General features: G+C 41.6%; 1 pseudogene; it reads left to right on the plus strand.

The window, feature by feature from the left end:
• The first annotated feature begins 5,901 nt into the window (after positions 1 to 5,901).
• Positions 5,902 to 6,773, plus strand: LOC118621938 (annotated as a pseudogene).
• Positions 6,774 to 7,844: the final 1,071 nt, after the last annotated feature.

A 7,844-nucleotide genomic window follows, 5' to 3' on the forward strand; every position in this document is an offset into this window, starting at 1 on the left:
CCAAAAAAGACCCCGAATAGCCACAGCAATCTTGAAAAAGAAGAACAAAGTTGGAGGGATCACATTACCAGATATCAGGTTATACTACAAAGCGACTGTAACCAAAACAGCCTGGTACTGGCACAAGAACAGGCATATAGACCAGTGGAACAGAACTGAAAACCCAGAAATGGACCCAAGGCAATACGCTCAATTAATATTTGACAAAGGTGGCAAGAGCATACAGTGGAGTAAAGACAGCCTCTTTAATAAATGGTGTTGGGAAAATTGGACAGCTACATGCAAAAAAATGAAACTCGACCATCAACTTACACCATACACAAAAATAAACTCAAAATGGATAAAAGACTTAAATGTGACCCGTGAATCCATAAAAATTCTAGAAGAAAATGTAGGCAACAAAATTTCGGACATCATACGGAGCAGAATTTTCACTGATACATCACCTAAGGCAACAGAAATAAAGGAGAAAATGAAGACATGGGACTACATCAAACTAAAAAGCTTCTGCACAGCAAAAGAAACGATCATCAAAATGGAAAGGCAACCCACTGTATGGGAGAGCATCATTGCCAATGATGTATCAGATAAGGGGTTAATTTCCAATATATACAGAGAGCTCATACAACTCCACAAAAGGAAGACAAAGAACCCAATTAAAAAATGGGCAGAGGAGCTGAATAGACACCTCTCCAAACAGGACATACAAATGGCCAAGAGACATATGAAGAAATGCTCAACATCACTAATCATCCGAGAGATGCAAATTAAAACAACAATGAGGTATCACCTCACACCTGTCAGAATGGCCGCCATCAACAAATCATCAAACAACAAGTGTTGGCGAGGGTGTGGAGAAAAGGGGACTCTAATACACTGCTGGTGGGAATGCAGACTGGTGCAGCCGATATGGAAAACAATATGGTGCTACCTCAAAAAATTAAAAATTGAACTTCCATTTGACCCAGTGATCCCACTGCTGGGAATATACCCTAAGAAGCCTGAAACACCAATCAGGAAGAATATATGTACCCCCATGTTCATAGCAGCACTATTTACAATAGCTAAGATCTGGAAACAGCCCAAGTGTCCACCAGTAGACGAATGGATCAAAAAGCTGTGGTACATATACACAATGGAGTACTATGCAGCGGTAAGAAAGAAAGATCTCTTATCCTTTGAGACGACATGGAGGGACCTGGAAAGTATTATCCTAAGTGAAAGAAGCCAAGCAGAAAAAGACAAATACCACATGATCTCACTTATATACGGAATATAATGAACATAACAGTCTGAGGAATACAGTAGACCGAGACACATGGAAGTAGGGCACAGACTGACATCCCTCAGAAGAGGGGATGGGGGGTGGGGGGATGGGAAGAGATAAACCACCGAACTTATATGCATGTATGCATGACCAATGGACATGGACAACTAAGCCGGGGACAGGGTGGAGGGGTGGGGGTGGGGGGTGCCAATGGGGTAAAAAGGTAAAATATCTGTAACAAAAAAATAAATAAAAATTCATAAAAAAAAAAAAATAAATAAAACAAGCCACTATAAGAACTATGAAAAAACAAGTGAGATGTAATAATAAATAAATAGCAATAAAAAAACTAAGGTGTCACCCTGGCTGGTTTGGCTCAGAGGTTAGAGAGTCGGCCTGCGGTCCAGAGAGAACCGGGTTCGGTTCCCGCTAAGGGCATGTATCTCGGTTGCAGTTTGTCCCCGGCCCTGGTTGGTCGTGCGAGTGGCGGCCACTCAGTGTGTCCCTTTCACGTCGATGTTTCTCTCTCTCTTCCTCTCTCTCCCTCCCACTCTATCTGAACAAAAAAAATGGAAAAATGTCCTCGGGTAAGGGTGAAAAAAAAAAAAACTAAGGTGTCATAAAAGGTTTTTGGGGGGACATAGTAATACTGCTATGAAATACATTCACAAAGCTGGCTGTCTTCACTCATAGACCTCATCATACAACGCCCGACATCCTAACCTCCACCTGTATCACCCATCCCGCCCCATTGACTTTGAGTTTGCAACTTGTTTTTGGTTTTTTTTTTATCCTCACCCGAGGACATTTTCCCATTTTTTTGTTCAGGTAGAGTGGGAGGGAGAGAGAGGAACAGAGAGAGAGAGAGAGAAACATCGATGTGAAAGGAACACATCGAGTGGCTGCCACCCGCACGACCGACCAGGGCCGGGGACAAACTGCAACCGAGGCACGTGCCCTTAGCGGGAACCGAACCCGGGTCTCTCCGGACCGCAGGCCAACGCTCTAACCGCTGAGCCAAACCAGCCAGGGCTGCAACTTGTTTTAAAAGAATACATCTACAAAAAGAAATGACACCCACATAAATGTCAAAATCACTGTTGTATACCTAAAATTAATATAATATTGTATGTTATTACTACTTTAATTTAAAAAAAGAAGAAAGAAATGACTACTGCTAGTCCCAGGAGGAACCCAAAATGCCTGTCATCAACAGTGACTAAAATCATGGAGAAATGATATATGTATACTTGGAGAGGCCTGGTAAAACTCAGTGACTTAATAGTGAAACAAAAAATTAAGCATTTATTCAACTAAGTATTTCAAACAGGTTGGTGGTGACTTTTGTCTCCTGTCCTAGACCAGAGTAGAACTCTGTGGAAATAAGGACTGAAGTACACTTCAAACTTGACATAGAGAATTCCAGATGGCACAGGTGTTGACTGATCTGGCAGGAACACATTTCTAACATTTGGGCTAAAGGTAGTTAAAGAAATTCCCCAAGAACTGATTAGGCAAAAAGGAGAAGGGGGGGCGGGGGAGGAAGAGTCAGCAGCAGCATAGGCAACCTGGGCTAAGTCAGAAAATATTTTGAGCAGATTAGCATTCAGTCACACACAGGTTGTGATGCCAGCAGGTCATGCTCAGGACAGTCTGACCTAGAAACAACAGGGGTGCTGACATCCTGGCAGACCCAGGGAGTGCTGTAATCAAGGGCAGTCCTTCCCAGGAAGAGAGAAAGCACAGGTCTGGAGCAAAGTTCAGGCAGGTAGAAAACTGACTTCTTCTGTCAAACATATTTCAGATTAATGGCAGAGTGAAGATAAAGGACATTATTACGTAGATTGTTTTTACAGTTAGGTGTAATGGAAACATAAGAGATAGAGGCTTAAAGAGATTCTTCACTAAGCAACAAAATCATTAAAAGCTCACCTTGGTGTTACAATACTGCCTCATAATTATGTGACTTGTTTGTTGCAAGTATTCAGACTGGGTTCTCCTAGCAAATCTGACAACCTCCTCATGTCATAGGCCTGATGTGACCAGAAGTTGCTAGAGCAGACTGACAAAACCAGGACTGTTCAGTCAACTCCTATGGCGTAACAAAATCAACCCAAGTTTTTTTTTAGAAAAACCACCATTTTATTTGCTTACAATGTGAGGTGTTGTAATGCAGAAGGACTCAATGGGGCATTTCTCCTTGGAGTCCCTCATAAAGTTGCAGTCAGACATTGGCTGGACTGTAATTATTTGAAGATTCAGCTGAACGGGATGTCCCAGACAGCCGGCAGTTAGTGCTGGTTGTCAGCTGAAGGTCAGCTGGGACTGTTAATTCAAGCAACTTCATCCCATCTCATCATGCCACTGGGTCTTCTCACTGCATGGCCACTGAAATCCAAGAAGCAGTATCTTAAGATAATGAGAGTCTGAAGAGTGTGGAGAGCAAACATTCCAAGAGACCAAGCAAGAAGCTGTAAAACTTCTCAACTTAGCCTTGGAAGTCACAGAGTGTCACTGGCACTGAACTTTATTGGTCAAGTAAATCACTAAAACCAACCCAGATTAAATGGACCCCATCTTTCTGCAAAAGGAAGGTCAAAGAATTTGCCACCATCTTTAATCGACTATAAATGCCTTTTAAAAAAATGTATATATATGTAAATGTTTTTATTTATTTTTAGAGAGAGAGGAAAGAAGAGAGAGATAGAACCCCCCCCCCCCCCACACACACACACACACACACACACACTGGGGACTGAGCCCGAAACCCAGGCATATGCCCTGACTGGGAATCAAACCAGCAACCTCCTGGTACATGGGCCAACATCGAACCACTGAGCCACACCAGCCGGGCCACAATAAACACCTTTTTTATCATTCTTCTGTAAATCTTCTATTTGCTTCTCCTAACTTCTTGATGTTATTCAGTCCCACCTAAATTTGAAAATAGGCATTTTTTACTCAGAAGCTATAGCTTTTGAAATCCTTTCTAGTAGTCAAGCTAGACTTATGGAAAATAAGTTATTAATGATTTGTTTGTTTCTGACATTTAATATACTGTTTTTGCAATGTCTAAGTTGTTAAAAGCAACATTTCTTATCCACAATTTGTGAAATGTTATTTTTTATTTAAAGTTTGACACATAGAATTTCAATTAATCTTCCTTGAAGAAATAATACAAAACAAAGTTTCTTAAGCTTAGGAAGATAGGCAGTAGACTTCTCTTAGTTACATGCTGTTCTACTACACTTGATGTTACGTAGTCTGTTCCTAGTTCATCTCAAATGATTTTTCTACAATAAAAACTCATTACTTTCAAGGGAAACAAAAGAATAAATAAACAAATGGGACTACATCAAACTAAGAGCTTCTGCACAGCAAAAAAAAAAAAAAAAAATCACCAAAATGAAAAGAGAACCCACTGTATGGCAGAACATATTTGCCAATGATACATCTAATATATAAAGAACTCATATTACTCAACAACAGAAAGACAAAAAATGTAACTAAAAAATTGGCAAAGAACTTGAATAAACACTTCTCCAAGAGGACATATAGATGGCCAATAGACATATGAAAAAAATGCACAATGTCACTAATAAGAAATGCAAGTTAAAACTACAATGAGGTATTCAACAAACAACAAGTGTTGGCAAAGATGTAGGGTAAAGGGAACCCTAGTGCACTGTTGGTGGGAATGCAGACTGGTGCAGTCACTGTGGAAAACAGTATGGAGTTTCCACAAAAAATTAAAAATAGAATTGCCATTTGACCCAGCAACCCCACTTTCAGGACTATATCCTAAGAATCCTGAAACACCAATCAGAAAGAATATATGTACCCCTATGTTCATAGCAGCCTTACATACAATAGCCAAGATCTGGAAACAGCCCAAGTGTCCATCAGCAGATGAGTGGATAAAAAAAGATGTGGTACATTCACATAGTGGAATACTACCTGACTATAAAAGAAGAAAAAGAAGAAGGGGGAGGGGGAGGGGGAGGGGAGGGGAGGGGGAAGAAAGGGGAGGGGGAGGGGAGGGGGAGGGGAGGAGGAGGGGAGGGGGAAGAAAGGGGAGGGGGAGGGGAGGAGGAGGGGAGGAGGAGGGGAGGGGGAAGAAAGGGGAGGGGGAGGGGAGGAGGAGGGGAGGAGGAGGGGAGGGGGAAGAAAGGGGAGGGGGAGGGGAGGGGCAGGGGGACGAGGACAAGGACAAGGACAAGGAGAAACTCTTACCCTTTGTGACAGCATGGATAGATCTAGCGATAATTATGCTAAGCAAAATAAGCCGGTCAGAGAAAGACAAATACCACATCATCTCATATGTGGAATCCAATGAGCAAAATAAGCTGACAAACAAATCAAACTAGAGTCATGGATACGTGGAAAAAACGGAAAGATATGGGGAGGGGGGCGGGCGGGGACTGAATAAAAGCAGGTGAAGAGGCCCTTCTCCTCTAAGCTGACTGTAGAGGGCAGTATCGTCCGGATGGCGCTGCACAGATCTCCACCCAGGAGATCTCCTCTCCAGACCTCTCTCCTTTTACCCTCCAGCCCCCTCGCCTCTGATAGTGTCAGTGGGCGGGAGAGCAGGCCCTGGAGGGTGTTTACAGTGAAGAGCCGCATTCACAATCAAGATGATAGAGGTACTCACAACAACTGACGCTGGGAAACTGCTGCTCCAGCTGAGTGCCCTGTTGGAACAGGAGCCGAAATGTCAGCCAAAGGTCTGCGGCTTGAGGTTCATTGAATCTGCGCACGACGAAGGCCTCGGGATGACTGCGAAACTAGGCGACTCTGAAGAAAAGATCTTCTTTGTATAGCTCGGTTCTTCGGCCTTAACACGGAGACATTTTCTCTGGGTGTGAATTTACTGAACAAACTCCTTTCCAAAATGAAGATACAGCCCAAGCCCCTCGAGTGTGTTGGGCCGAGCTGCCTCTACCTGGCTGTAAAATCAATAAAAGAGGAAAGGAATGTCCCACTGATGAGTAACTTGATCCAAATAAGCCAGTTTAGGTTCACAGTTTCAGACTGGATGAGAACGGAAAAGATTGTGTTGGAAAGTCAAAGCTACTACTGTCTTTCAATCTCTGCAACTCTATTATTCATTCATTCGAGAGAATTTACCATGTGAAAGGAGGAATAGCCTTAATTTTGAAAGATTAGAAGCTCAATTTAGGCATGCCACTGCAGGGCCCTATTTTCCCAAGCAAAGCCTTCTGTGTTGGCATTGCCTGTCACTGCACTGGGAATCCAAACACAGAAGTGTGTACAGTTAACAGAAGGCCTAGCACGTCTTCAGAAACATTCCAAGATAAATGGCAGAAATTTGACCTTCTGGCAAGAGCTCATATCCAAGTGTTTCACTGAATATTCATCAAACAAGTGCTCCAAACCAACTGTTCAGACCCTGAAATGGATTGTTTCTGGGCGAACTGCGCGGCAATGGAAGCATAGTTACTACAGAATAACCCACCTTCCAACAGTTCCTGACACCGTCCCTTAATTGGATTATTGCAGTGATTAAAACTCTTCTCTGAAGCCTTTCTCCACAATCCTGAAGGAAGGATTCCATAACGTTACAGTGGATTTAAGCTGTGAATCCTGAAAACATCAAAACTGGATTAGCATTGATGTTCTCAGATGTGGGAAAGCTGACTAATTAACGTTACGTTGTAATGGAATTATGCTTTAATTTGAATACACCCGAGGCATACAAACAAAGCCAAGAACATAATGAGAAATATTAAAGACAAGTCGGGGAAGGAAACTGTGAATATTCATTTCTAGCATTGATCCAACATTCTATATTGGGTCAGTATATTTAGGTGGTATTAAAAATGGTAACCTGTCCAGCTGGTGTGACTCAGTGATTGAGCATCAACCCATGCACCAAGAGGTCCGCTGGTTCAATTCCTGGTCAGGACACGTGCCCAGGTTGTGGGCCCAATCCCCAGTGGGGGGCATGCAGGAGGCAGCTAATGAGTGTTCTCTCTCATTAATGTTTCCATTTCTTTCTCCCTCTCATTTCCTCTCCTTCTAAAATCAATAAAGAAAAAAAAATATTTTTTAGATGGTAACCTACTTAATTTCAATTTAAATTTTAAATTATGAAGTTTACATCAAAACCAACATTTCACAAATGCACTTTTAAGACATTATAAAGGTCACTATTTTAAGCAGTGAATATGGTTTCTTAGCACACATAATGCAAGTACTAGATTATCCAAAGATGTGGACTTAATTGCTACATGAGATTACATTTAGATTTGAGGGCATTTTATATAAAGCAAGACTACATACCTAGTAATTCTGGCATATTAATTTATCTTTCATATTTTTTCTAAAAAACAGGTGATGTTGGTGTCCAGAAAAAATGTTTTTATACAAAATCTGGTTCAGTATAGTCCCATCGAGAAAATTTGTTTTACTGTACTAGTGACTCATGATATATTAACATCACTCTGAACACTTGATTATTTAACACTCCAGAAGTTTTTCTAAGCACTGTTTTTATAAAACTGCCATTGTTTCTCATTTAGAATATTGTTTAAAGTGAAGAGAATATACTCTCACT

This window comes from Molossus molossus, unplaced genomic scaffold, assembly GCF_014108415.1.
Source record: "Molossus molossus isolate mMolMol1 unplaced genomic scaffold, mMolMol1.p scaffold_m16_p_8, whole genome shotgun sequence".
In the NCBI taxonomy this organism is placed as follows: Eukaryota; Metazoa; Chordata; class Mammalia; order Chiroptera; family Molossidae; genus Molossus; species Molossus molossus.